The following is a 27983-nucleotide window of genomic DNA, read 5'->3' as shown; positions in this document are numbered from 1 at the left end:
GATCAACAAGAACAACAAGAGCAACAAGAACAACAAGAACAACAAGATCAACAAGAACAACAAGAAAAACAAGAACAACAACAACAACAACAACAACAAGAACAACAAGAACAGAAAGAACAACAAGGACAAGAAGAACAAGAACAGCAAGAGCAACAACAACAAGAACCACATGAACAACAACAACAAGAACAACAACAACAACAGGAACTACAAGAACCACAACGACAAGAACAACAACAACAAGAACAACAAGAACAACAAGAACAACAAGAACAACAAGAACAACAAGAACAACAAGAACAACGAGAACAACTAGAACAACAAGTACAACAAGAACAACAAGAACAACAAGAACAACAAGAACAACAAGAACAACAAGAACAATAAGAACAACAAGAACAACAAGAACAACAAGAACAACAAGAACAACAAGAACAACAAGGACAACAACAACAACAACAAGAACAACAAGAACAACATGAACAGAAAGAACAGCAAGAACAACAAGAACAACAAGAGCAACAAGAACAACAAGAACAAGAACAGGAAGAACAACAACAACAACAAGAACAACAAAAACAACAGGAACAACAAGAACAACAAGAACAACAAGAGCAACAAGAACAAGAACAGCAAGAACAACAACAACAACAACAACAACAACAAGAACAACATGAACAACAACAACAACAAGAACAACAAGAACAACAAGAACAACAAGAACAACAAGAACAACAAGAACAACAAGAACAACGAGAACAACGAGAACAACAAGAACAACGAGAACAACGAGAACAACGAGAACAACGAGAACAGCGAGAACAACAAGGACAACAAGAACAACAAGAACAACAAGAACAACAAGAACAACAAGAACAACGAGAATAACGAGAACAACGAGAACAACGAGAACAACGAGAACAACGAGAACGAGAACAACGAGAACAACGAGAACAACGAGAACAACAAGAACAACGAGAACAACGAGAACAACGAGAACAACGAGAACAACAAGGACAACAAGAACAACAAGAGCAAAAAGAACAACAAGAACAACGAGAACAACGAGAACAACGAGAACAACAACAGGAACAACAACAACAACAACAACAACAACAACAACTAGAACAACAAGAACAACAAGAACACCAAGAACAAAAAGAACAACAAGAACAACAAGAACAACAAGAACAACAAGAACATCAAGAACAACAACAACATGAACAACAAGAACATCAACAACCAGAACAACAACAACAACAACAACAAGAACAAAAAGAACAACAACAACATGAACAACAAGAACATCAACAACCAGAACAACAAGAACAACAAGAACAACAAGAACAATAAGAACAACAAGAACAACAAGAACAACAAGAACAACAAGAACAACAAGAACAACAAGGACAACAACAACAACAAGAAGAACAACAAGAACAACATGAACAGAAAGAACAGCAAGAACAACAAGAACAACAAGAGCAACAAGAACAACAAGAACAAGAACAGGAAGAACAACAACAACAACAAGAACAACAAAAACAACAGGAACAACAAGAACAACAAGAACAACAAGAGCAACAAGAACAAGAACAGCAAGAACAACAACAACAACAACAACAACAACAAGAACAACATGAACAACAACAACAACAAGAACAACAAGAACAACAAGAACAACAAGAACAACAAGAACAACAAGAACAACAAGAACAACAAGAACAACGAGAACAACGAGAACAACAAGAACAACGAGAACAACGAGAACAACGAGAACAACGAGAACAACGAGAACAACAAGGACAACAAGAACAACAAGAACAACAAGAACAACAAGAACAACAAGAACAACGAGAATAACGAGAACAACGAGAACAACGAGAACAACGAGAACAACGAGAACGAGAACAACGAGAACAACGAGAACAACGAGAACAACAAGAACAACGAGAACAACGAGAACAACAACAAGAACAACAACAACAACAGCAACAACAACAACAACAACAACAACAACAACCACAAGAACAGAAAGAACCACAAGGACAACAAGAACAAGAACAGCAAGAGCAACAACAACAAGAACCACATGAACAACAACAACAAGAACAACAAGAACAACAACAACAACAGGAACAACAAGAACAACAAGAACAACAAGAACAACAAGAACAACAAGAAAAACAAGAACAAGAACAACAACATCAACCAGAACAACAACAACATGAACAACAAGAACAACAACAGCAACAACAACAACAAGGACAACAAGAACAACAAGAGCAAAAAGAACAACAAGAACAACGAGAACAACGAGAACAACGAGAACAACGAGAACAACAACAGGAACAACAACAACAACAACAACAACAACAACTAGAACAACAAGAACAACAAGAACACCAAGAACAAAAAGAACAACAAGAACAACAAGAACAACAAGAACAACAAGAACATCAAGAACAACAACAACATGAACAGCAAGAACATCAACAACCAGAACAACAACAACAACAACAACAAGAACAAAAAGAACAACAACAACATGAACAACAAGAACATCAACAACCAGAACAACAAGAGCAACAAGAGCAACAAGAGCAACAACAGCAACAAGAGCAACAAGAGCAACAAGAGCAACAAGAGCAACAAGAGCAACAAGAGCAACAAGAGCAACAAGAACAACAAGAACAACAAGATCAACAAGAACAACAAGAGCAACAAGAACAACAAGAACAACAAGATCAACAAGAACAACAAGAACAACATGAACAACAACAACAAGAACAACAAGAACAACAACAACAACAGGAACTACAAGAACCACAACGACAAGAACAACAACAACAAGAACAACAAAAACAAGAACAACAAGAACAACAACAAGAACAGCAAGAGCAACAAGAACAACAAGAGCAACAATAACAACAAGAACAACAAGAACAACAAGTTCAACAATAACAACAAGAACAACAAGAACAACAAGAACAACAAGAACAACAAGAACAACAAGAACAACAAGAACAACAAGAACAACAAGAACAACAAGAACAACAAGAACATCAAGAACAACAACAACATGAACAACAAGAACATCAACAACCAGAACAACAACAACAACAACAAGAACAAAAAGAACAACAACAACATGAACAACAAGAACATCAACAACCAGAACAACAAGAACAACAAGAGCAACAAGAGCAACAAGAGCAACAAGAGCAACAAGAGCAACAAGAGCAACAAGAGCAACAAGAGCAACAAGAGCAACAAGAACAACAAGAACAACAAGATCTACAAGAACAACAAGAGCAACGAGAACAACAAGAACAACAAGATCAACAAGAACAACAAGAAAAACAAGAACAACAACAACAACAACAACAACAACAACAAGAACAACAAGAACAGAAAGAACAACAAGGACAAGAAGAACAAGAACAGCAAGAGCAACAACAACAAGAACCACATGAACAACAACAACAAGAACAACAAGAACAACAACAACAACAGGAACTACAAGAACCACAACGACAAGAACAACAACAACAAGAACAACAAAAACAAGAACAACAAGAACAACAACAAGAACAGCAAGAGCAACAAGAACAACAAGAGCAACAATAACAACAAGAACAACAAGAACAACAAGTTCAACAATAACAACAAGAACAACAAGAACAACAAGAACAACAAGAACAACAAGAACAACAAGAACAACAAGAACAACAAGAACAACGAGAACAACGAGAACAACGAGAACAACGAGAACAACGAGAACAACGAGAACAACGAGAACAACGAGAACAACAAGGACAACAAGAACAACAAGAACAACCAGAACAAAAACAACATGAACAACAAGAACAACAACAGCAACAACAACAACAAGGACAACAAGAACAACAAGAGCAAAAAGAACAACAAGAACAACGAGGACAACGAGAACAACGAGAACAACGAGAACAACAACAGGAACAACAACAACAACAACAACAACAACAACAACAACAACTAGAACAACAAGAACAACAAGAACACCAAGAACAAAAAGAACAACAAGAACAACAAGAACAACAAGAACAACAAGAACAACAAGAACATCAAGAACAACAACAACATGAACAACAAGAACATCAACAACCAGAACAACAACAACAACAACAACAAGAACAAAAAGAACAACATCAACATGAACAACAAGAACATCAACAACCAGAACAACAAGAACAACAAGAGCAACAAGAGCAACAAGAGCAACAAGAGCAACAAGAGCAACAAGAGCAACAAGAGCAACAAGAGCAACAAGAGCAACAAGAGCAACAAGAGCAACAAGAACAACAAGAACAACAAGATCAACAAGAACAACAAGAGCAACGAGAACAACAAGAACAACAAGATCAACAAGAACAACAAGAAAAACAAGAACAACAACAACAACAACAACAACAACAAGAACAACAAGAACAGAAAGAACAACAAGGACAAGAAGAACAAGAACAGCAAGAGCAACAACAACAAGAACCACATGAACAACAACAACAAGAACAACAACAACAACAGGAACTACAAGAACCACAACGACAAGAACAACAACAACAAGAACAACAAGAACAACAAGAACAACAAGAACAACAAGAACAACAAGAACAACAAGAACAACAAGAACAACAAGAACAACAAGAACAACAAGAACAACGAGAACAACTAGAACAACAAGTACAACAAGAACAACAAGAACAACAAGAACAACAAGAACAACAAGAACAACAAGAACAACAAGAACAACAAGAACAACAAGAACAACAAGAACAACAAGAACAACAAGGACAACAACAACAACAAGAAGAACAACAAGAACAACATGAACAGAAAGAACAGCAAGAACAACAAGAACAACAAGAGCAACAAGAACAACAAGAACAAGAACAGGAAGAACAACAACAACAACAAGAACAACAAAAACAACAGGAACAACAAGAACAACAAGAACAACAAGAGCAACAAGAACAAGAACAGCAAGAACAACAACAACAACAACAACAACAAGAACAACATGAACAACAACAACAACAAGAACAACAAGAACAACAAGAACAACAAGAACAACAAGAACAACAAGAACAACAAGAACAACAAGAACAACGAGAACAACGAGAACAACAAGAACAACGAGAACAACGAGAACAACGAGAACAACAAGGACAACAAGAACAACAAGAACCACAACACCAAGAACAACAACAACAAGAACAACAAAAACAAGAACAACAAGAACAACAACAAGAACAACAAGAGCAACAAGAACAACAAGAGCAACAAGAACAACAAGAGCAACAATAACAACAAGAACAACAAGAACAACAAGTTCAACAAGAACAACAAGAACAACAAGAACAACAAGAACAACAAGAACAACAAGAACAACAAGAACAACAAGAGCAACAAGAACAACAAGAACAACGAGAACAACGAGAACAACGAGAACAACGAGAACAACGAGAACAACGAGAACAACAAGGACAACAAGAACAACAAGAACAACCAGAACAACAACAACATGAACAACAAGAACAACAACAGCAACAACAACAACAAGGACAACAAGAACAACAAGAGCAAAAAGAACAACAAGAACAACGAGGACAACGAGAACAACAACAGGAACAACAACAACAACAACAACAACAACAACAACAACTAGAACAACAAGAACAACAAGAACACCAAGAACAAAAAGAACAACAAGAACAACAAGAACAACAAGAACAACAAGAACAACAAGAACATCAAGAACAACAACAACATGAACAACAAGAACATCAACAACCAGAACAACAACAACAACAACAACAAGAACAAAAAGAACAACAACAACATGAACAACAAGAACATCAACAACCAGAACAACAAGAACAACAAGAGCAACAAGAGCAACAAGAGCAACAAGAGCAACAAGAGCAACAAGAGCAACAAGAGCAACAAGAGCAACAAGAGCAACAAGAGCAACAAGAGCAACAAGAGCAACAAGAACAACAAGAACAACAAGATCAACAAGAACAACAAGAGCAACGAGAACAACAAGAACAACAAGATCAACAAGAACAACAAGAAAAACAAGAACAACAACAACAACAACAACAACAAGAACAACAAGAACAGAAAGAACAACAAGGACAAGAAGAACAAGAACAGCAAGAGCAACAACAACAAGAACCACATGAACAACAACAACAAGAACAACAACAACAACAGGAACTACAAGAACCACAACGACAAGAACAACAACAACAAGAACAACAAGAACAACAAGAACAACAAGAACAACAAGAACAACAAGAACAACAAGAACAACAAGAACAACAAGAACAACAAGAACAACAAGAACAACAAGAACAACAAGAACAACAAGAACAACAAGAACAACAAGAACAACAAGAACAACAAGGACAACAACAACAACAAGAAGAACAACAACAACAACATGAACAGAAAGAACAACAAGAACAACAAGAGCAACAAGAACAAGAACAGCAAGAACAACAACAACAACAACAACAACAACAACAACAAGAACAACATGAACAACAACAACAACAAGAACAACAAGAACAACAAGAACAACAAGAACAACAAGAACAACAAGAACAACAAGAACAACGAGAACAACGAGAACAACAAGAACAACGAGAACAACGAGAACAACGAGAACAACGAGAACAACGAGAACAACAAGGACAACAAGAACAACAAGAACCACAACGCCAAGAACAACAACAACAAGAACAACAAAAACAAGAACAACAAGAACAACAACAAGAACAACAAGAGCAACAAGAACAACAAGAGCGACAAGAACAACAAGAGCAACAAGAGCAACAAGAACAACAAGAACAACAAGAACAACAAGAACAACAAGAACAACAAGAACAACAAGAACAACAAGAACAACAAGAACAACAAGAACAACAAGAACAACAAGAACAACAAGAACAACAAGAACAACAAGAACAACAAGAACAACAAGAACAACAAGAACAACAAGAACAACGTGAATAACGAGAACAACGAGAACAACGAGAACAACGAGAACAACGAGAACGAGAACAACGAGAACAACGAGAACAACGAGAACAACAAGAACAACGAGAACAACGAGAACAACAACAAGAACAACAACAACAACAGCAACAACAACAACAACAACAACAACAACAACAACAACCACAAGAACAGAAAGAACCACAAGGACAACAAGAACAAGAACAGCAAGAGCAACAACAACAAGAACCACATGAACAACAACAACAAGAACAACAAGAACAACAACAACAACAGGAACAACAAGAACAACAAGAACAACAAGAACAACAAGAACAACAAGAAAAACAAGAACAGGAACAACAACATCAACCAGAACAACAACAACATGAACAACAAGAACAACAACAGCAACAACAACAACAAGGACAACAAGAACAACAAGAGCAAAAAGAACAACAAGAACAACGAGAACAACGAGAACAACGAGAACAACGAGAACAACAACAGGAACAACAACAACAACAACAACAACAACAACTAGAACAACAAGAACAACAAGAACACCAAGAACAAAAAGAACAACAAGAACAACAAGAACAACAAGAACAACAAGAACATCAAGAACAACAACAACATGAACAACAAGAACATCAACAACCAGAACAACAACAACAACAACAAGAACAAAAAGAACAACAACAACATGAACAACAAGAACATCAACAACCAGAACAACAAGAGCAACAAGAGCAACAACAGCAACAAGAGCAACAAGAGCAACAAGAGCAACAAGAGCAACAAGAGCAACAAGAGCAACAAGAGCAACAAGAGCAACAAGAACAACAAGAACAACAAGATCAACAAGAACAACAAGAGCAACAAGAACAACAAGAACAACAAGATCAACAAGAACAACAAGAACAACAAGAACAACAAGAACAACAACAACAACAACAACAAGAACAACAAGAACAGAAAGAACAACAAGGACAAGAAGAACAAGAACAGCAAGAGCAACAACAACAAGAACCACATGAACAACAACAACAAGAACAACAAGAACAATAACAACAACAGGAACTACAAGAACCACAACGACAAGAACAACAACAACAAGAACAACAAAAACAAGAACAACAAGAACAACAACAAGAACAACAAGAGCAACAAGAACAACAAGAGCAACAATAACAACAAGAACAACAAGAACAACAAGTTCAACAAGAACAACAAGAACAACAAGAACAACAAGAACAACAAGAACAACAAGAACAACAAGAACAACAAGAACAACAAGAACAACGAGAACAACGAGAACAACGAGAACAACGAGAACAACGAGAACAACGAGAACAACAAGGACAACAAGAACAACAAGAACAACGAGAACAACAAGAACAACAAGATCAACAAAAACAACAAGAACAACAAGAACAACAAGAACAACAAGAACAACAAGAACAACAAGAACAACAAGAACAACAAGAACTACAACAATAACAAGGACAGCAACAACAACTACAACAAGAACAGCAAGAACAACAACAACAACAACAACAAGAACAACAAGAACAACAAGATCAACAAAAACAACATCTACAACAAGAACAGCAAGAACAACAACAACAACAACAAGAACAACAAGAACAGAAAGAACAACAAGGACAACAAGAACAAGAACAGCAAGAGCAACAACAACAAGAACCGCATGAACAACAACAACAAGAACAACAAGAACAACAACAAGAACAACAAGAGCAACAAGAACAACAAGAGCAACAAGAACAACAAGAACAACAATATCAACAAGAACAACAAGCACAACAAGAACAACAAGGACAACAACAACAAGAACAACAAGGACAACTAGAACAACAACAAGAAGAACAACAAGAACAACATGAACAGCAAAAACAACAAGAATAACAAGAACAACAAGAACAACAAGAACAACAAGAACAACAAGAACAACAAGAACAACAAGAACAACAAGAACAACAAGAACAACAAGAACAACAAGAACAACAAGAACAACAAGAACAACAAGAACAACAAGGACAACAAGAACAACAAGATCAACGAGAACAACAAGAACAACAAGATCAACAAAAACAACAAGAACAACAAGAACAACAAGAACAACAAGAACAAGAACAACAACATCAACCAGAACAACAACAACATGAACAACAAGAACAACAACAGCAACAACAACAACAAGGACAACAAGAACAACAAGAGCAAAAAGAACAAAAAGAACAACGAGAACAACGAGAACAACGAGAACAACGAGAACAACAACAGGAACAACAACAACAACAACAACAACAACAACTAGAACAACAAGAACAACAAGAACACCAAGAACAAAAAGAACAACAAGAACAACAAGAACAACAAGAACAACAAGAACATCAAGAACAACAACAACATGAACAACAAGAACATCAATAACCAGAACAACAACAACAACAACAACAACAAGAACAAAAAGAACAACAACAACATGAACAACAAGAACATCAACAACCAGAACAACAAGAACAACAAGAGCAACAAGAGCAACAAGAGCAACAAGAGCAACAAGAGCAACAAGAGCAACAAGAGCAACAAGAGCAACAAGAGCAACAAGAGCAACAAGAGCAACAAGAACAACAAGAACAACAAGATCAACAAGAACAACAAGAGCAACAAGAACAACAAGAACAACAAGATCAACAAGAACAACAAGAAAAACAAGAACAACAACAACAACAACAACAACAAGAACAACAAGAACAGAAAGAACAACAAGGACAAGAAGAACAAGAACAGCAAGAGCAACAACAACAAGAACCACATGAACAACAACAACAAGAACAACAACAACAACAGGAACTACAAGAACCACAACGACAAGAACAACAACAACAAGAACAACAAGAACAACAAGAACAACAAGGACAACAAGAACAACAAGAACAACAAGAACAACAAGAACAACAAGAACAACGAGAACAACGAGAAAAACGAGAACAACGAGAACAACGAGAACAACGAGAACAACAAGGACAACAAGAACAACAAGAACAACGAGAACAACAAGAACAACAAGATCAACAAAAACAACAAGAACAACAAGAACAACAAGAACAACAAGAACAACAAGAACAACAAGAACAACAAGAACAACAAGAACTACAACAATAACAAGGACAGCAACAACAACTACAACAAGAACAGCAAGAACAACCACAACAACAACAAGAACAACAACAAGAACAACAAGAACAACAAGATCAACAAAAACAACATCTACAACAAGAACAGCAAGAACAACACGGACAACAAGAACAAGAACAGCAAGAGCAACAACAACAAGAACCGCATGAACAACAACAACAAGAACAACAAGAACAACAACAAGAACAACAAGAGCAACAAGAACAACAAGAACAACAATATCAACAAGAACAACAAGCTCAACAAGAACAACAAGGACAACAACAACAAGAACAACAAGGACAACTAGAACAACAACAAGAAGAACAACAAGAACAACATGAACAGCAAAAACAACAAGAACAACAAGAACAACAAGAACAACAAGAACAACAAGAACAACAAGAACAACAAGAACAACAAGAACAACAAGAACAACAAGAACAACAAGGACAACGAGAACAACAAGAACAACAAGATCAACAAAAACAACAAGAACAACAAGAACAACAAGAACAACAAGAACAACAAGAACAACAAGAACAACAAGAACTACAACAATAACAAGGACAACAACAACAACTACAACAAGAACAGCAAGAACAACAGCAACAACAAGAACAACAACAAGAACAACAAGAACAACAAGATCAACAAAAACAACAACTACAACAAGAACAGCAAGAACAACAACATCAACAAGAACAACAAGAACAGAAAGAACAACAAGGACAGAAAGAACAACAAGGACAACAAGAACAAGAACTGCAAGAGCAACAACAACAAGAACCACATGAACAACAACAACAAGAACAACAAGAACAACAAGAACAACAAGAACAACAAGAACAACAACAACAACAGGAACAACAAGAACCACAACGCCAAGAACAACAACAACAAGAACAACAAAAACAAGAACAACAAGAACAACAACAAGAACAACAAGAGCAACAAGAACAACAAGAGCGACAAGAACAACAAGAGCAACAAGAGCAACAAGAACAACAAGAACAACAAGAACAACAAGAACAACAAGAACAACAAGAACAACAAGAACAACAAGAACAACAAGAACAACAAGAACAACAAGAACAACAAGAACAACAAGAACAACGAGAATAACGAGAACAACGAGAACAACGAGAACAACGAGAACAACGAGAACGAGAACAACGAGAACAACGAGAACAACGAGAACAACAAGAACAACGAGAACAACGAGAACAACAACAAGAACAACAACAACAACAGCAACAACAACAACAACAACAACAACAACAACAACAACAACAACAACAGAAAGAACAACAAGGACAACAAGAACAAGAACAGCAAGAGCAACAAGAACAACAAGAACAACAAGAACAACAAGAACAACAAGAGCAACAAGAACAACAAGAACAACAAGAACAACAAGAACAACGAGAACAACGAGAACAACGAGAACAACGAGAACAACGAGAACAACGAGAACAACAAGGACAACAAGAACAACAAGAACAACGAGAACAACAAGAACAACAAGATCAACAAAAACAACAAGAACAACAAGAACAACAAGAACAACAAGAACAACAAGAACAACAAGAACAACAAGAACAACAAGAACTACAACAATAACAAGGACAGCAACAACAACTACAACAAGAACAGCAAGAACAACAACAACAACAACAACAAGAACAACAAGAACAACAAGATCAACAAAAACAACATCTACAACAAGAACAGCAAGAACAACAACAACAACAACAAGAACAACAAGAACAGAAAGAACAACAAGGACAACAAGAACAAGAACAGCAAGAGCAACAACAACAAGAACCGCATGAACAACAACAACAAGAACAACAAGAGCAACAAGAACAACAAGAGCAACAAGAACAACAAGAACAACAATATCAACAAGAACAACAAGCACAACAAGAACAACAAGGACAACAACAACAAGAACAACAAGGACAACTAGAACAACAACAAGAAGAACAACAAGAACAACATGAACAGCAAAAACAACAAGAACAACAAGAACAACAAGAACAACAAGAACAACAAGAACAACAAGAACAACAAGAACAACAAGAACAACAAGAACAACAAGAACAACAAGAACAACAAGAACAACAAGAACAACAAGAACAACAAGGACAACAAGAACAACAAGATCAACGAGAACAACAAGAACAACAAGATCAACAAAAACAACAAGAACAACAAGAACAACAAGAACAACAAGAACAAGAACAACAACATCAACCAGAACAACAACAACATGAACAACAAGAACAACAACAGCAACAACAACACCAAGGACAACAAGAACAACAAGAGCAAAAAGAACAAAAAGAACAACGAGAACAACGAGAACAACGAGAACAACGAGAACAACAACAGGAACAACAACAACAACAACAACAACAACAACAACTAGAACAACAAGAACAACAAGAACACCAAGAACAAAAAGAACAACAAGAACAACAAGAACAACAAGAACAACAAGAACATCAAGAACAACAACAACATGAACAACAAGAACATCAATAACCAGAACAACAACAACAACAACAACAACAAGAACAAAAAGAACAACAACAACATGAACAACAAGAACATCAACAACCAGAACAACAAGAACAACAAGAGCAACAAGAGCAACAAGAGCAACAAGAGCAACAAGAGCAACAAGAGCAACAAGAGCAACAAGAGCAACAAGAGCAACAAGAGCAACAAGAGCAACAAGAACAACAAGAACAACAAGATCAACAAGAACAACAAGAGCAACAAGAACAACAAGAACAACAAGATCAACAAGAACAACAAGAAAAACAAGAACAACAACAACAACAACAACAACAAGAACAACAAGAACAGAAAGAACAACAAGGACAAGAAGAACAAGAACAGCAAGAGCAACAACAACAAGAACCACATGAACAACAACAACAAGAACAACAACAACAACAGGAACTACAAGAACCACAACGACAAGAACAACAACAACAAGAACAACAAGAACAACAAGAACAACAAGGACAACAAGAACAACAAGAACAACAAGAACAACAAGAACAACGAGAACAACGAGAAAAACGAGAACAACGAGAACAACGAGAACAACGAGAACAACAAGGACAACAAGAACAACAAGAACAACGAGAACAACAAGAACAACAAGATCAACAAAAACAACAAGAACAACAAGAACAACAAGAACAACAAGAACAACAAGAACAACAAGAACTACAACAATAACAAGGACAGCAACAACAACTACAACAAGAACAGCAAGAACAACCACAACAACAACAAGAACAACAACAAGAACAACAAGAACAACAAGATCAACAAAAACAACATCTACAACAAGAACAGCAAGAACAACAACAACAACAACAAGAACAACAAGAACAGAAAGAACAACACGGACAACAAGAACAAGAACAGCAAGAGCAACAACAACAAGAACCGCATGAACAACAACAACAAGAACAACAAGAACAACAACAAGAACAACAAGAGCAACAAGAACAACAAGAACAACAATATCAACAAGAACAACAAGCTCAACAAGAACAACAAGGACAACAACAACAAGAACAACAAGGACAACTAGAACAACAACAAGAAGAACAACAAGAACAACATGAACAGCAAAAACAACAAGAACAACAAGAACAACAAGAACAACAAGAACAACAAGAACAACAAGAACAACAAGAACAACACGAACAACAAGAACAGCAAGATCAACAAGAACAGCAAGAACAACAACAACAAGAACAACGGGAACAACAACAGCAAGAACAACAAGGACAAAAAGAATAACAAGAACAAGAAGAACAACAAGAACAACAAGAGCAACAAGAACAACAAGAACAATAAGAACAACAAGAACAACAAGAAAAACAAGAAAAACAAGAAAAACAAGAACAAGAACAACAACATCAACCAGAACAACAACAACATGAACAACAAGAATAACAACAGCAACAACAACAACAAGGACAACAAGAACAACAAGAACAAAAAGAACAACAAGAACAACGAGAACAACGAGAACAACGAGTACAACAACAACAACAACAACAACAAATAGAACAACAAGAACAACAAGAACACCAAGAACAACAAGAACAACAAGAACGTCAAGAACAACAAGATCAACAAGACCAAGAACAACAACAACAACAACAAAAAGAACAACAACAACATGAACAACAAGAACATCAACAACCAGGACAACAACAGCAACAACAGCAACAAGAGCAACAAGAGCAACAAGAGCAACAAGAGCAACAAGAGCAACAAGAGCAACAAGAGCAACAAGAGCAACAAGAGCAACAAGAACAACAAGAACAACAACAACAACAACAACTAGAACAACAAGAACAACAAGAACACCAAGAACAACAAGAACAACAAGATCAACAAGAACGACAAGAACATCAAGAACAACAACAACATGAACAACAAGAACATCAACAACCAGAACAACAAGAACAACAACAACAACAACAACTAGAACAACAAGAACAACAAGAACACCAAGAACAACAAGAACAACAAGGACAACAACAACAACAACAAGAACAACAAGAACAACATGAACAGAAAGAACAGCAAGAACAACAAGAACAACAAGAACAACAAGAACAACAAGAACAACCAGAACAACAAGAACAACAAGAGCAACAAGAGCAACAAGAGCAACAAGAGCAACAAGAGCAACAAGAGCAACAAGAGCAACAAGAGCAACAAGAGCAACAAGAGCAACAAGAGCAACAAGAGCAACAAGAACAACAAGAACAACAAGATCAACAAGAACAACAAGAGCAACGAGAACAACAAGAACAACAAGATCAACAAGAACAACAAGAAAAACAAGAACAACAACAACAACAACAACAACAACAAGAACAACAAGAACAGAAAGAACAACAAGGACAAGAAGAACAAGAACAGCAAGAGCAACAACAACAAGAACCACATGAACAACAACAACAAGAACAACAACAACAACAGGAACTACAAGAACCACAACGACAAGAACAACAACAACAAGAACAACAAGAACAACAAGAACAACAAGAACAACAAGAACAACAAGAACAACAAGAACAACAAGAACAACAAGAACAACAAGAACAACGAGAACAACTAGAACAACAAGTACAACAAGAACAACAAGAACAACAAGAACACCAAGAACAACAAGAACAACAAGAACAACAAGAACAACAAGAACAACAAGAACAACAAGAACAACAAGAACAACAAGAACAACAAGAACAACAAGAACAACAAGGACAACAACAACAACAAGAAGAACAACAACAACAACATGAACAGAAAGAACAACAAGAACAACAAGAGCAACAAGAACAAGAACAGCAAGAACAACAACAACAACAACAACAACAACAACAACAAGAACAACATGAACAACAACAACAACAAGAACAACAAGAACAACAAGAACAACAAGAACAACAAGAACAACAAGAACAACAAGAACAACGAGAACAACGAGAACAACAAGAACAACGAGAACAACGAGAACAACGAGAACAACGAGAACAACGAGAACAACAAGGACAACAAGAACAACAAGAACCACAACGCCAAGAACAACAACAACAAGAACAACAAAAACAAGAACAACAAGAACAACAACAAGAACAACAAGAGCAACAAGAACAACAAGAGCGACAAGAACAACAAGAGCAACAAGAGCAACAAGAACAACAAGAACAACAAGAACAACAAGTACAACAAGAACAACAAGAACAACAAGAACAACAAGAACAACAAGAACAACAAGAACAACAAGAACAACAAGAACAACAAGAACAACAAGAACAACAAGAACAACAAGAACAACGTGAATAACGAGAACAACGAGAACAACGAGAACAACGAGAACAACGAGAACGAGAACAACGAGAACAACGAGAACAACGAGAACAACAAGAACAACGAGAACAACGAGAACAACAACAAGAACAACAACAACAACAGCAACAACAACAACAACAACAACAACAACAACAACAACCACAAGAACAGAAAGAACCACAAGGACAACAAGAACAAGAACAGCAAGAGCAACAACAACAAGAACCACATGAACAACAACAACAAGAACAACAAGAACAACAACAACAACAGGAACAACAAGAACAACAAGAACAACAAGAACAACAAGAAAAACAAGAACAAGAACAACAACATCAACCAGAACAACAACAACATGAACAACAAGAACAACAACAGCAACAACAACTACAAGGACAACAAGAACAACAAGAGCAAAAAGAACAACAAGAACAACGAGAACAACGAGAACAACGAGAACAACGAGAACAACAACAGGAACAAAAACAACAACAACAACAACAACAACAACTAGAACAACAAGAACAACAAGAACACCAAGAACAAAAAGAACAACAAGAACAACAAGAACAACAAGAACAACAAGAACATCAAGAACAACAACAACATGAACAACAAGAACATCAACAACCAGAACAACAACAACAACAACAACAAGAACAAAAAGAACAACAACAACATGAACAACAAGAACATCAACAACCAGAACAACAAGAGCAACAAGAGCAACAAGAGCAACAACAGCAACAAGAGCAACAAGAGCAACAAGAGCAACAAGAGCAACAAGAGCAACAAGAGCAACAAGAGCAACAAGAGCAACAAGAACAACAAGAACAACAAGAACAACAAGAACAACAAGAACAACAAGAACAACAAGAACAACAAGAACAACAAGAACAACAAGAACAACAAGAACAACAAGAACAACGTGAATAACGAGAACAACGAGAACAACGAGAACAACGAGAACAACGAGAACGAGAACAACGAGAACAACGAGAACAACGAGAACAACAAGAACAACGAGAACAACGAGAACAACAACAAGAACAACAACAACAACAGCAACAACAACAACAACAACAACAACAACAACAACCACAAGAACAGAAAGAACCACAAGGACAACAAGAACAAGAACAGCAAGAGCAACAACAACAAGAACCACATGAACAACAACAACAAGAACAACAAGAACAACAACAACAACAGGAACAACAAGAACAACAAGAACAACAAGAACAACAAGAAAAACAAGAACAAGAACAACAACATCAACCAGAACAACAACAACATGAACAACAAGAACAACAACAGCAACAACAACAACAAGGACAACAAGAACAACAAGAGCAAAAAGAACAACAAGAACAACGAGAACAACGAGAACAACGAGAACAACGAGAACAACAACAGGAACAAAAACAACAACAACAACAACAACAACAACTAGAACAACAAGAACAACAAGAACACCAAGAACAAAAAGAACAACAAGAACAACAAGAACAACAAGAACAACAAGAACATCAAGAACAACAACAACATGAACAACAAGAACATCAACAACCAGAACAACAACAACAACAACAACAAGAACAAAAAGAACAACAACAACATGAACAACAAGAACATCAACAACCAGAACAACAAGAGCAACAAGAGCAACAAGAGCAACAACAGCAACAAGAGCAACAAGAGCAACAAGAGCAACAAGAGCAACAAGAGCAACAAGAGCAACAAGAGCAACAAGAGCAACAAGAACAACAAGAACAACAAGAACAACAAGAACAACAAGAACAACAAGAACAACAAGAACAACAAGAACAACAAGAACAACAAGAACAACAAGAACAACAAGAACAACGAGAACAACTAGAACAACAAGTACAACAAGAACAACAAGAACAACAAGAACAACAAGAACAACAAGAACAACAAGAACAACAAGAACAACAAGAACAACAAGAACAACAAGAACAACAAGAACAACAAGAACAACAAGAACAACAAGAACAACAAGGACAACAACAACAACAAGAAGAACAACAACAACAACATGAACAGAAAGAACAACAAGAACAACAAGAGCAACAAGAACAAGAACAGCAAGAACAACAACAACAACAACAACAACAACAACAACAAGAACAACATGAACAACAACAACAACAAGAACAACAAGAACAACAAGAACAACAAGAACAACAAGAACAACAAGAACAACAAGAACAACGAGAACAACGAGAACAACAAGAACAACGAGAACAACGAGAACAACGAGAACAACGAGAACAACGAGAACAACAAGGACAACAAGAACAACAAGAACCACAACGCCAAGAACAACAACAACAAGAACAACAAAAACAAGAACAACAAGAACAACAACAAGAACAACAAGAGCAACAAGAACAACAAGAGCGACAAGAACAACAAGAGCAACAAGAGCAACAAGAACAACAAGAACAACAAGAACAACAAGTACAACAAGAACAACAAGAACAACAAGAACAACAAGAACAACAAGAACAACAAGAACAACAAGAACAACAAGAACAACAAGAACAACAAGAACAACAAGAACAACAAGAACAACGTGAATAACGAGAACAACGAGAACAACGAGAACAACGAGAACAACGAGAACGAGAACAACGAGAACAACGAGAACAACGAGAACAACAAGAACAACGAGAACAACGAGAACAACAACAAGAACAACAACAACAACAGCAACAACAACAACAACAACAACAACAACAACAACAACCACAAGAACAGAAAGAACCACAAGGACAACAAGAACAAGAACAGCAAGAGCAACAACAACAAGAACCACATGAACAACAACAACAAGAACAACAAGAACAACAACAACAACAGGAACAACAAGAACAACAAGAACAACAAGAACAACAAGAAAAACAAGAACAAGAACAACAACATCAACCAGAACAACAACAACATGAACAACAAGAACAACAACAGCAACAACAACTACAAGGACAACAAGAACAACAAGAGCAAAAAGAACAACAAGAACAACGAGAACAACGAGAACAACGAGAACAACGAGAACAACAACAGGAACAAAAACAACAACAACAACAACAACAACAACTAGAACAACAAGAACAACAAGAACACCAAGAACAAAAAGAACAACAAGAACAACAAGAACAACAAGAACAACAAGAACATCAAGAACAACAACAACATGAACAACAAGAACATCAACAACCAGAACAACAACAACAACAACAACAAGAACAAAAAGAACAACAACAACATGAACAACAAGAACATCAACAACCAGAACAACAAGAGCAACAAGAGCAACAAGAGCAACAACAGCAACAAGAGCAACAAGAGCAACAAGAGCAACAAGAGCAACAAGAGCAACAAGAGCAACAAGAGCAACAAGAGCAACAAGAACAACAAGAACAACAAGAACAACAAGAACAACAAGAACAACAAGAACAACAAGAACAACAAGAACAACAAGAACAACAAGAACAACAAGAACAACAAGAACAACGTGAATAACGAGAACAACGAGAACAACGAGAACAACGAGAACAACGAGAACGAGAACAACGAGAACAACGAGAACAACGAGAACAACAAGAACAACGAGAACAACGAGAACAACAACAAGAACAACAACAACAACAGCAACAACAACAACAACAACAACAACAACAACAACCACAAGAACAGAAAGAACCACAAGGACAACAAGAACAAGAACAGCAAGAGCAACAACAACAAGAACCACATGAACAACAACAACAAGAACAACAAGAACAACAACAACAACAGGAACAACAAGAACAACAAGAACAACAAGAACAACAAGAAAAACAAGAACAAGAACAACAACATCAACCAGAACAACAACAACATGAACAACAAGAACAACAACAGCAACAACAACAACAAGGACAACAAGAACAACAAGAGCAAAAAGAACAACAAGAACAACGAGAACAACGAGAACAACGAGAACAACGAGAACAACAACAGGAACAAAAACAACAACAACAACAACAACAACAACTAGAACAACAAGAACAACAAGAACACCAAGAACAAAAAGAACAACAAGAACAACAAGAACAACAAGAACAACAAGAACATCAAGAACAACAACAACATGAACAACAAGAACATCAACAACCAGAACAACAACAACAACAACAACAAGAACAAAAAGAACAACAACAACATGAACAACAAGAACATCAACAACCAGAACAACAAGAGCAACAAGAGCAACAAGAGCAACAACAGCAACAAGAGCAACAAGAGCAACAAGAGCAACAAGAGCAACAAGAGCAACAAGAGCAACAAGAGCAACAAGAGCAACAAGAACAACAAGAACAACAAGATCAACAAGAACAACAAGAGCAACAAGAACAACAAGAACAACAACAACAACAGGAACTACAAGAACCACAACGACAAGAACAACAACAACAAGAACAACAAAAACAAGAACAACAAGAACAACAACAAGAACAACAAGAACAACGTGAATAACGAGAACAACGAGAACAACGAGAACAACGAGAACAACGAGAACGAGAACAACGAGAACAACGAGAACAACGAGAACAACAAGAACAACGAGAACAACGAGAACAACAACAAGAACAACAACAACAACAGCAACAACAACAACAACAACAACAACAACAACCACAAGAACAGAAAGAACCACAAGGACAACAAGAACAAGAACAGCAAGAGCAACAACAACAAGAACCACATGAACAACAACAACAAGAACAACAAGAACAACAACAACAACAGGAACAACAAGAACAACAAGAACAACAAGAACAACAAGAACAACAAGAAAAACAAGAACAAGAACAACAACATCAACCAGAACAACAACAACATGAACAACAAGAACAACAACAGCAACAACAACAACAAGATCAACAAGAACAACAAGAACAACAAGAACAACAAGAACAACAACAACAACAACAACAAGAACAACAAGAACAGAAAGAACAACAAGGACAAGAAGAACAAGAACAGCAAGAGCAACAACAACAAGAACCACATGAACAACAACAACAAGAACAACAAGAACAACAACAACAACAGGAACTACAAGAACCACAACGACAAGAACAACAACAACAAGAACAACAAAAACAAGAACAACAAGAACAACAACAAGAACAACAAGAGCAACAAGAACAACAAGAGCAACAATAACAACAAGAACAACAAGAACAACAAGTTCAACAAGAACAACAAGAACAACAAGAACAACAAGAACAACAAGAACAACAAGAACAACAAGAACAACAAGAACAACAAGAACAACAAGAACAACGAGAACAACGAGAACAACGAGAACAACGAGAACAACGAGAACAACGAGAACAACAAGGACAACAAGAACAACAAGAACAACGAGAACAACAAGAACAACAAGATCAACAAAAACAACAAGAACAACAAGAACAACAAGAACAACAAGAACAACAAGAACAACAAGAACAACAAGAACAACAAGAACTACAACAATAACAAGGACAGCAACAACAACTACAACAAGAACAGCAAGAACAACAACAACAACAACAACAAGAACAACAAGAACAACAAGATCAACAAAAACAGCATCTACAACAAGAACAGCAAGAACAACAACAACAACAACAAGAACAACAAGAACAGAAAGAACAACAAGGACAACAAGAACAAGAACAGCAAGAGCAACAACAACAAGAACCGCATGAACAACAACAACAAGAACAACAAGAACAACAACAAGAACAACAAGAGCAACAAGAACAACAAGAGCAACAAGAACAACAAGAACAACAATATCAACAAGAACAACAAGCACAACAAGAACAACAAGGACAACAACAACAAGAACAACAAGGACAACTAGAACAACAACAAGAAGAACAACAAGAACAACATGAACAGCAAAAACAACAAGAATAACAAGAACAACAAGAACAACAAGAACAACAAGAACAACAAGAACAACAAGAACAACAAGAACAACAAGAACAACAAGAACAACAAGAACAACAAGAACAACAAGAACAACAAGAACAACAAGAACAACAAGGACAACAAGAACAACAAGATCAACGAGAACAACAAGAACAACAAGATCAACAAAAACAACAAGAACAACAAGAACAACAAGAACAACAAGAACAAGAACAACAACATCAACCAGAACAACAACAACATGAACAACAAGAACAACAACAGCAACAACAACAACAAGGACAACAAGAACAACAAGAGCAAAAAGAACAAAAAGAACAACGAGAACAACGAGAACAACGAGAACAACGAGAACAACAACAGGAACAACAACAACAACAACAACAACAACAACAACTAGAACAACAAGAACAACAAGAACACCAAGAACAAAAAGAACAACAAGAACAACAAGAACAACAAGAACAACAAGAACATCAAGAACAACAACAACATGAACAACAAGAACATCAATAACCAGAACAACAACAACAACAACAAGAACAAAAAGAACAACAACAACATGAACAACAAGAACATCAACAACCAGAACAACAAGAACAACAAGAGCAACAAGAGCAACAAGAGCAACAAGAGCAACAAGAGCAACAAGAGCAACAAGAGCAACAAGAGCAACAAGAGCAACAAGAGCAACAAGAGCAACAAGAAAAACGAGAACAACGAGAACAACGAGAACAACGAGAACAACAAGGACAACAAGAACAACAAGAACAACGAGAACAACAAGAACAACAAGATCAACAAAAACAACAAGAACAACAAGAACAACAAGAACAACAAGAACAACAAGAACAACAAGAACTACAACAATAACAAGGACAGCAACAACAACTACAACAAGAACAGCAAGAACAACCACAACAACAACAAGAACAACAACAAGAACAACAAGAACAACAAGATCAACAAAAACAACATCTACAACAAGAACAGCAAGAACAACAACAACAACAACAAGAACAACAAGAACAGAAAGAACAACAAGGACAACAAGAACAAGAACAGCAAGAGCAACAACAACAAGAACCGCATGAACAACAACAACAAGAACAACAAGAACAACAACAAGAACAACAAGAACAACAAGAACAACAAGAACAACAAGAACAACAAGAACAACAAGAACAACAAGGACAACGAGAACAACAAGAACAACAAGATCAACAAAAACAACAAGAACAACAAGAACAACAAGAACAACAAGAACAACAAGAACAACAAGAACTACAACAATAACAAGGACAACAACAACAACTACAACAAGAACAGCAAGAACAACAGCAACAACAAGAACAACAACAAGAACAACAAGAACAACAAGATCAACAAAAACAACAACTACAACAAGAACAGCAAGAACAACAACATCAACAAGAACAACAAGAACAGAAAGAACAACAAGGACAGAAAGAACAACAAGGACAACAAGAACAAGAACTGCAAGAGCAACAACAACAAGAACCACATGAACAACAACAACAAGAACAACAAGAACAACAAGAACAACAAGAGCAACAACAACAACAGGAACAACAAGAACCACAACGCCAAGAACAACAACAACAAGAACAACAAAAACAAGAACAACAAGAACAACAACAAGAACAACAAGAGCAACAAGAACAACAAGAGCGACAAGAACAACAAGAGCAACAAGAGCAACAAGAACAACAAGAACAACAAGAACAACAAGAACAACAAGAACAACAAGAACAACAAGAACAACAAGAACAACAAGAACAACAAGAACAACAAGAACAACAAGAACAACAAGAACAACGAGAATAACGAGAACAACGAGAACAACGAGAACAACGAGAACGAGAACAACGAGAACAACGAGAACAACGAGAACAACAAGAACAACGAGAACAACGAGAACAACAACAAGAACAACAACAACAACAGCAACAACAACAACAACAACAACAACAACAAGAACAGAAAGAACAACAAGGACAACAAGAACAAGAACAGCAAGAGCAACAAGAACAACAAGAACAACAAGAACAACAAGAACAACAAGAGCAACAAGAACAAGAACAGCAAGAACAACAACAACAACAACATCAACAACAACAAGAACAACAGGAACAACAACAGCAAGAACAACAAGAACAACAAGAAAAACATGAGCAACAACAGCAAGAACAACAAGAACAACATGAGCAACAAGAACAAGAATCACAAGAACAACAACATCTACCAGAACCACAACAACATGAACAACAAGAACAAGAACAACAACAACAACAACAAGAACAACAACAACAAGAACAACGGGAACAACAACAGCAAGAACAACAAGGACAAAAAGAATAACAAGAACAAGAAGAACAACAAGAACAACAAGAGCAACAAGAGCAACAATAACAACAAGAACAACAAGAACAACAAGAACAACAAGAACAACAAGAACAACAAGAACAACAAGGAAAACAAGAACAAGAACAACAACATCAACCAGAACAACAACAACATGAACAACAAGAACAACAACAGCAACAACAACAACAAGGACAACAAGAACAACAAGAACAAAAAGAACAGCAAGAACAACGAGAACAACGAGAACAACGAGATCAACGAGAACAACAACAAGAACAACAACAACAACAACAACAACTAGAACAACAAGAAAAACAAGAACACCAAGAACAATAAGAACAACAAGAACAACAAGAACATCAAGAACAACAACAACATGAACAACAAGATCATCAACAACCAGAACAACAACAACAACAACATCAACAAGAACAAAAAGAACAACAACAACATGAACAACAAGAACATCAACAACCAGAACAACGAGAACAACAACAACATGAACAACAAGAACATCAACAACCAGAACAACAAGGACAACAAGAACAACAAGAACAACAAGAACAACAAGAACAACAAGAACAACAAGAACAACAAGAACAACAAGAACAACAAGAACAACAAGAACAACAACAACATGAACAACAAGAACATCAACAATCAGAACAACAAGAACAACAACAGCAACAAGAGCAACAAGAGCAACAAGAGCAACAAGAGCAACAAGAGCAACAAGAGCAACAAGAGCAACAAGAACAACAAGAGCAACAAGAGCAACAAGAGCAACAAGAGCAACAAGAACAACAAGAACAACAAGATCAACAAGAACAACAAGAGCAACAAGAACAACAAGAACAACAAGATCAACAAGAACAACAAGAACAACAAGAACAACAACAACAACAACAACAATAACAACAACAACAAGAACAGAAAGAACAACAAGGACAAGAAGAACAAGAACAGCAAGAGCAACAACAACAAGAACCGCATGAACAACAACAACAAGAACAACAAGAACAACAACAACAACAGGAACAACAAGAACCACAACGACAAGAACAACAACAACAAGAACAACAAAAACAAGAACAACAAGAACAACAACAAGAACAACAAGAGCAACAAGAACAACAAGAGCAACAATAACAACAAGAACAACAAGAACAACAAGAACAACAAGAACAACAAGAACAACAAGAACAACAAGAACAACAAGAACAACAAGAACAACAAGAACAACGAGAACAACGAGAACAACGAGAACAACGAGAACAACGAGAACCATAAGAACAACCAGAACAGCAAGAAGAACAACAAGAACAACAAGAACAACAAGAACAACAAGATCAACAAAAACAACATGAACAACAAGAACAACAAGAACAACAAGAACAACAAGAACTACAACAATAACAAGGACAGCAACAACAACTACAACAAGAACAGCAAGAACAACAACAACAACAAGAACAACAAGAAGAACAACAAGAACAACAAGAAGGAGAACAAGAACAACAAGAACAACAAGAAGAACAACAAGAACAACAACAAGAACAACAACAACAACAACTAGAACAACAAGAACAACAAGAACACCAAGAACAACAAGAACAACAAGAACAACAAGAACAACAAGATCAACAACAACATGAACAACAAGAACATCAACAACCAGAGCAACAAGAACAACAACAGCAACAAGAGCAACAAAAGCAACAAGAGCAACAAGAACGACAAGAACAACAAGAACAACAAGATCAACAAGAGCAACAAGAGCAACAAGAACAGCAAGAACAACAAGATCAACAAGAACAAGAACAGCAAGAAAAACAACAAAAACAACAACAAAAATAAGAACAACATCAAAAAACAAGAACAACAACATGAATAACCGGAACAACAAGAACAACAAGAACAACCAGAACAACAACAACAAGAACAACTAGAACAACAACAACAAGAACAACAAGAACAACAAGAACAACCAGAACAACAACAACAAGGACAACTAGAACAACAACAAGAAGAACAACAACAACAACAAGAACAACAAGAACAACAAGAACAACAAGAACAACAAGTGCAACAAGAACAACAAGAACAACAAGAACAACAAGATCAACAAGAACAACAAGAACAACAAGAACAACAAGAACAACAAGAACAACAATAACAACAAGAACAACAAGAACAACAAGAACAACAAGAACAACAAGAACAACAAGAACAACAAGAACAACAAGAACAACGAGAACAACGAGAACAACGAGAACAAAGAGAACAACGAGAACAACGAGAACAACAAGAACAACAAGAACAACAAGAACAAGAACAGGAAGAACAACAACAACAACAAGAACAACAAAAACAAGAACAACAACAAGAACAACACGAACAACAACAAGAACAACAACAACAACAAGAACAACAAGAACAACAAGAACAACAAGAACAACAAGAACAACAAGAACAACAAGAACAACAAGAACAACAAGAACAACAAGAACAACAAGAACAACAAGAACAACAAGAACAACAAGAACAACAAGAACAACAAGAACAACAAGAACAACAACAAAAACAAGAACAACAACAAGAACAACACGAACAACAACAAGAACAACAACAACAACAAGAACAACAAGAACAACAAGAACAACAAGAACAACAAGAACAACAAGAACAACAAGAACAACAAGAACAACAAGAACAACAAGAACAACAAGAACAACAAGAACAACAACAACAACAAGAACAACAAGAACAACAAGAACAACAAGAACAACAAGAACCACAAGAACAACAAGAACAAGAACAGCAAGAACAACAACAAGAACAACAAGAACAACAAGAACAACAAGAACAACAAGAACAACAAGGACAACAACAACAACAACAACAAGAACAACAAGAACAACATGAACAGCAAGAACAGCAAGAACAACAACAACAACAAGAACAACAAGAACAACAAGAACAACAAGAACAACAAGAACAACAAGAACAACAAGAACAACGAGAACAACGAGAACAACAAGAACAACGAGAACAACGAGAACAACGAGAACAACGAGAACAACGAGAACAACAAGGACAACAAGAACAACAAGAACAACAAGAACAACAAGAACAACAAGAACAACGAGAATAACGAGAACAACGAGAACAACGAGAACAACGAGAACAACGAGAACGAGAACAACGAGAACAACGAGAACAACGAGAACAACAAGAACAACGAGAACAACGAGAACAACGAGAACAACGAGAACAACGAGAACAACAAGGACAACAAGAACAACAAGAGCAAAAAGAACAACAAGAACAACGAGAACAACGAGAACAACGAGAACAACAACAGGAACAACAACAACAACAACAACAACAACAACAACTAGAACAACAAGAACAACAAGAACACCAAGAACAAAAAGAACAACAAG

The sequence above is a fragment of the Megalopta genalis genome, chromosome 8 (genome assembly GCF_051020955.1).
Source record: "Megalopta genalis isolate 19385.01 chromosome 8, iyMegGena1_principal, whole genome shotgun sequence".
Lineage (NCBI taxonomy): Eukaryota > Metazoa > Arthropoda > Insecta > Hymenoptera > Halictidae > Megalopta > Megalopta genalis.
This window is presented reverse-complemented; position numbering follows the sequence as displayed.